A 6,862-nucleotide genomic window follows, 5' to 3' on the forward strand; every position below is an offset into this window, starting at 1 on the left:
ATGAACCATCTCACAGAGAAGCAAGCTCCAAAATTGGTAAATTTTATTCTGCAAGTTTCACTCTCTTAGTCTGGACCACAACACACTGGCTGTAGCAATTATACTCTCAAAACAAAATTAAATTCAATTAATAATTACGTACCATGTTCCATGTCTGCTGGTAAACATTCTTTTAAAGTTATGTTTGAACACTAGTTTGACTTTTTTGGGTCATGATTATGAAACAGTTTTTTAAAAAATATAAATTGTTTTGGATAATGATTTTTAAAGCAAGGTTAAGAAAGCCAATTCACTGGCATGCCATAACTAATGGTAATTTTAATTGAACTGAAAATCAGACTTCAGGTTTGATGGAAATTGCCATCAAACTGTATTTGAGGACACACAAAAGGAAGCTGTCCTGAACATTAAGTCAGATTATTAGATACTGGTCTTCTTCACCCCACTCGTGCTCTTTCTTATTCATCTTGATTTTTACAATTAAATTAATCTTTCCAAATAGCGAAATAATTATGTTATTCTTTGGCTCAAAACCTTTCGTAGCTCTTTATTGCATACAGAAAAGGAATCCAGTTGATTACAGCAGTGGTCTCCAAACTTGTTAAAAAATCAGCCATGACTAAACAAAGTAAGGAAAAAGAAAGCATGCAAATATGTATTGCCTCTCTGTAAAATCATATATTACTATAATTATCTAATATCTAGTATGATATCTAGTATAATTATTGCTTAACACAGACCTTATTGCTAACGATAGTAGATTAAATTCATCTCTCAAACGGCCTTCTTGATTGTTTGACTAATATTATTAGACTACTTCCTCTCATATTCAATTAGATTATCATTTGCTTTTTATCTCTTAACATAGCTGGTCGAAGATGGGCAGGAAGAAAGTCAGCTTCGTAATTTCCTTGTTGTCTGTCTGTGCTTGCATTTTTAATATTTTCCATTTATGGCTCCTTTGCAGAGATCTTTTCATGTGTTGTCCATTTATGATTGTTTAAAACATATTGTATAATCCATTAGTTCACATAAGCAGGTGTACAGTATGCAGCAGGTGAAGACTTCAAGGTCTGATAAGATATCCAGTCCTAACCTCTGTTTCCAGAAATATGGCAGTCTGATGTTCAGAAAAATTATTCCTAGTAGGAAGCACTGAACAATGTTGTATAAAATACTTTTCAAAAAGAATTATTGATTAATAGTGGCAGAGGAATTAAAGAACCCTTCAGAGATTAGAAATAATAAGAACATGGAAAGTGAGCCATGTTTTTTAAATTTTTGTGAATACAATAGTAGGTGTATATATTTATGGGGTACCTGAGATATTTTGATACAGGTATACAATGCATAATAATTACATCAGGGGAAATGGGGTATCCATCACCTCAGGCATTTATCCCTTTTTCTTTTGGATTACTTTGTTTTGGTGTTAAGATTCAAAAACTCCTTTAAAATAAGCTTTCCAACACTATAATTTGTGAGAATGAGCCTTACATTCTTGTCTTTAGTATCACTTCCTTCATGATTTTGCATTTTATATGTTATATGTATATTGGATCTTTTCCTCAAAATTATTTTATGATGAGAAGACTTCTATTTTCCTTGTACAATGGTTGTTGGCAGGATTGAGTTCCCCTTGAGCTGTTGGACTGAGGGCATCAGGTACTTGTTGGCTGCCCTCAGTTTCTTGTAATATGGGTCCTTCCACAGGGTAACAGGGTAGCTCACATAGCTGGTTCACAGGACTGATTTTTGGTACTTATGAAGGTGTTTTTTGGGTGGATAGTTTTCCAGTTTGGTGTTCCTGTAGGGGGAACGATTGCTGGAGGCTTCTATTTGGCCATGATTCTGTGCCTCCTCATTCATCCCTTCTTTGAGGTTACAAACAGCCAATAGTACACATAACTAAAAGTTTAGTTAAAATAACTGAATTTTGAAATGTACTATAAATTATTGTTGACTTTCATTACCTTGTTGTGCTATTAATACTAGATCTTTTTTATTCTAACTATATTTTTGTACCCGCTAACTATCTCCCCTTCCTCCTCCACCTCCACTACCCTTCCCAGCTTCTGGTAACCATCATTATACTTTCGAGCTCCATGAATTCAATTGTTTTACTTTTTTTTTTTAAAGCTCCCACAAATAAGTGAGAATATACAGAATGTGTTTTTCTGTGACTGGCTTATTTCACTTAACATAATGACTTCCAGTTCCATCCATGTCGTTACAAATAACAGGATATAATTCTTTTTTATAACTGAATAGTGTTCTGTTATGTACGAATGTGCCACGTTTTCTTTATCCATTCATTTGTTGATAGACACTAAGGCTGCTTTCAAATCTTGGCAATTATGAATAGTGCTGCAGTAAACATGGGAGTGAAGATACCTCTTCAATACACTGGTTTCCTTTCTTTTAGGCATATACTTAGCAGTGGGTTGTTGGTTCAAATAGTAGTTGCATTTTTAGTTTTTTGAGGGAACCTCCAAACTGTTCTCCAAGTGGTTGTACAAATTTACATTGTCGCCAGCAGTATACAAGTAATTCCTTTTCTCCACATCCTTGCCAGCATTTGTCATTTTCCGTCTTTTGGATAAAAGCCATTTTAACTAGGGTAAGATGATAGCTCATTGTAGTTTTAACTTGCATTTCTCTAATGATCAGTGATTTGAGCACCTTTTCATATACTTTTTGCCATTTGTATGTTTTCTTTTGAGAAATGTCTGTTCAAGTCTTTTGCCCATTTTAAATCAGATTATTATCTTTTTTCCTATAGAGTTATTTGAGTTCCTCAGGTACTCTGGTTATTAATCCTTTGTCAGATGGATAGTTTGCAAATGCTTTCTCCCAATTTGTGGGTTGTCTCCTTGTTGGTTGTTTCCTTTGCTGTGCAGAAGCTTTTTAACTTGATGTGATCCCATTTGTCCATTTTTGCTTTGTTGCCTGTGCTGTCTTGGTATTCCTCAATAAAATTTTGCCCAGTCCAATGTTTTAGAGAATTTCCTCCAATGCTTTCTTTTAGTAGTTTCACTGTGCAAGATCTTTAATCCATTTTGATTTGATTTTTGTATATGGCGAGAGATAGAGGTCTAGTTTCATTCTTATGCATATGGGTATCCAGTTTTCCCAGAACCACATATTGAAGAGATTGTCATTTCCCCAATGTATATTCTTGACATCTTTGTTGAAAATGAGTTCTCTGTAGATGTATGAATTCATTTCTGGGTTCTCTCTTCTGTTCCATTGGTTTATGTGTGTGTGTGTTTATGCCAGTACAATACTGTTTTGGTTACTGTAACTCTGTAGTATAATTTGAAGTCAGGTAATGTGATTCCTCTGGTTTTCTTATTTTTGGTATATTAACATCAGGCACTGTGATCACTCAACTGATTTTTGGTTCTGAAGAAGGTGCTCTTTTGTGTTAATAATTGCTCAATTTGGTGTTCCTGCAGGGGGCAGGGTATGATCGCTGGAGGGTTCTGTTCAGCTGTCTTGCTCTACTGGGCTTTAATGGACCACTACTAATAAGACCAAGAGACAAAACTGGGGTCCTGACCAGAATACAAATTTGGGACAGAGATCTTGGCATAAAGTCAGTACACTTAAAGGACAGTATCTATATTAGGTGAAATAAGAAAAAATAATGGTCCTCACAGACAAAGATAGTTGCCACATTCTGGGAAGATTAAAAAAAAAAGAAAATTTATCCTAATAATTTGTAATCACAAGTCTGCCCTCATATGGGTTTGTTGCCTAAATACATAATATTTTTGCCCCTCCCCCAAAAAACACAATAAAAAATTTAAAGTAATTCCAAATTGTAGTGTTCTCTGAAAAAAGGTACATTAAACTTAAATAACAAATAATTCTCCTAAAGTTCCAAGGAAAATCAACTCATAAGAAAAAATTACTAAATAAAAATTAAAGTAAGACACCATGAGTGAAAGTCAACTGAAACAACAGGCTACTATATTAAAATCTTTAAAATTATAAATGTTAGAATTGTTAACAAAGGAAAATATGAAATAAGGATGTTTAGTATATTTAAAGTATATATATACTAAATAGTATATTTAGTATATTTAAAGTATATTAGTATATTAAATAATCCATTGAAAGTATGATGAAAGAGCAAACTATTATCAAAATTGATTAATTTGTAAAAATTATCAAAAGAAGTGTCAAAAATGAAAAATATAATAATTGACATTAGCAAATCAATGTTTTGGTTAAATTGCAGATTGAAAATGACTGAAAGAGAATTCGTAAATTGGAAATAAGTAGAGCTAAAGAAATTATAACAAATGTAATCTAGAGACCCAAGGATCTAGGAGATATGAAAGAACAAGATCAGAAACATATGGAATAGATAGAGAAAATCATACCTGCATCTAATTGAAGTTCAACAAAGAGAAAGAGACTGGGAGAGAAAATTTAAAGAGATAATGGCTGAAAACTTTCCAGAAATGATGACAGAAATCAATCCTCAGATTCAGAAGGCTAACTAATCTAACAAAGAATAAATGAAAAGAAATATACATGTTATACTATAGAGAAATTTCAAAGTATCAAAAGGAAGATCTTAAGAGTAGCCAGAGAAAAGATACAGATCATCTTAAAATACAGATAAACTGAGTTTTCAACTGCAATAATAGAAATCCAATAACAGTGAAATAACATCTAGATGTTGTCAACCAGGTTGACAAGTACTCTATCCTTAAGCAGCACTTGGAAATTTGGAGTGTCTTCCTTGTCACGATGACTGGAGTGTGACTGGAAAGTTACATTTCTTTGTGCCTCGATTTTCTTATCATTATGAGAGTAATAGTATTTACCTCATAAGATTGTTGTGAAGATTACATGAGTTAAATATATAGAAAGCATTCATAACAGCGCTTGACACATTGAAAGTGCTTGTAACGAAAAGAGGAGTTAAGACAACCAAGAATTGTCTGACCCAAATTTCTAAGAAAATCCCTCATTGGAAAACACTGGAAACCTATCCAACTTCTTACACAACTCCCACTATTTTTCTCCAGCTCACTTCATCACACCCTGTCCTCCAGTCACTCTTACTTTTTCATCCAACAAATTTAGTTAAACAATGCCTAGTAGGTGCCAGGAGCCATTCTTTGCATTGTTTTGTGATTATATAGGTTTAAACTTCACAAGGGCAAATGTAGCAGAGACTGGCTAGATATTCACTAATTTCATTTTCTCTTCCTGTTCACATGAGATGATTATATTCCTCAGCCTCCCTTGCACTTGTGGTAGAGCTACACAACTGGGTTCTGGTTAGTGGAATGGTAGAAATCATGCACTCCACTTCCAGGCCTGGCCACAAAACATCACGTACTATCGTTTCCTTAAGTGCTCTTTTTACTTATGAGCCTGTTAAGTGTGAAGTATCCAAGGGTGGACTTCTAGGAAACCGGAAGATCTGAATCACCATATCCAAAACACGTAATAAGACTTTGACATAAGCAAGAAATAAACCATTTTTATATTGAGCTGCTGAAAATTGTAATATGCTGATGAATGCAGCATAATTATTTCCTTTAAACATTGTAAACCTAGAACCCAGCACAGTACCTAGTATATAGTAGATCTCTGTAAATATTTGTTAAGATAATAAAAGAAAGGAAAGAAAGAAAAATGAAAGAAAGGGAGGGAGGAAGGAAGGAGAGAATCCACTAATAAACTTAACCATTCCTTATTTTATGTGAAGTGATCACTCTAACCTATCTACATCTCTAATTTTACCAGTCGTGCCCTCCGTTTTCATAAGGAAGACTCCCTCCTCTGCCTCCTATTTATCTTCTTTAACTTATACACTGTAAGAAAATACAACATCACTTTTGTCTTCCCACCATCTTGGATCCTGGGGAGGCCTGCTGGGAATAGGACTTCTAAAAGGAAATATGTCTGGAAGGCTGTTGTCCAAGCCATTTTGCGGGCTATAAGCGGGGTCGCCGGAATCAAAGGGAGCACACAGTTCTTCTTAAAATTGAAGGTGTTTATTCCTGAGATGAAGCAGAATTCTATTTGAGCAAGAGATGCTCTTATGTAAATAAAGCAAAGAACAACACAGTGACTCCTGATGGCAAACCAAACAAAACCAGAGTAATCTGGGGAAAGGTTACTCCGGCCCACGGAAACAGTGGCATGGTTCATGTCAAATTCCAAAGCAACCTTCCTGCTAAGGCTATTGGACACAGAATCTGAGTGATGCTGGACCCCTCAAGGATTTAAAGTAATGAAAAGTCAATAAATGAAAGTGGATTTGTGAGAAAAAAAGAAAGAAAGAAAGAAAGAGAAAGAACAGAAAGAGAGAGAAAGAAAAAAAAAGAAAGGAAGGAAGGAAAGAAACAAAGAAAGAAAGAAAAAGAAAGAAAGAAAAAGAAAGAAAGAAAGAAAGAAAGAAAGAAAGAAAGAAAGAAAGAAAGAAAGAAAGAAAGAAAGAAAAGAAAGAGACAAACAGGAAGGAAGGAAAGAAGAAGAAAGAGAGGAAGGAAGGAAAGAAGGAAGGAAGGAAGGAAGGAAGGAAGGAAGGAAGGAAGGAAGGAAAGGAGGGGAGAATACAAGACCACTTTAGTGATAATGTTGGTACTCTTCATAATGGATTAAAGTAAGAGCGTCTATTCAAAATTGTTCCTCAGACATTTCTTTTTCCAGAAAGGAAAGCCATCCTGAGCATTTCACCTTTGAAGCTGGAGTGGAAGTGATGCAGTCAGATAAGCTGGAGGCTCTGGATGGGGCAGTAGATACTACACTAGTACTGAGACCCTGCAGATAAGAGGAGCCCAATAGTGGAATGGAAAGGACAAGCAGAGCTTTCAGAGGGCTACCTTCCCTT

The 6,862-nt window shown here is 34.8% G+C and overlaps 1 pseudogene; it reads left to right on the forward strand.

The window, feature by feature from the left end:
* Positions 1-5,927: 5,927 nt before the first annotated feature.
* LOC100429687 (large ribosomal subunit protein eL33 pseudogene) lies at positions 5,928-6,258 on the forward strand (annotated as a pseudogene).
* Positions 6,259-6,862: the final 604 nt, after the last annotated feature.

The sequence above is a fragment of the Macaca mulatta genome, chromosome 5 (genome assembly GCF_049350105.2).
Source record: "Macaca mulatta isolate MMU2019108-1 chromosome 5, T2T-MMU8v2.0, whole genome shotgun sequence".
NCBI lineage: Eukaryota > Metazoa > Chordata > Mammalia > Primates > Cercopithecidae > Macaca > Macaca mulatta.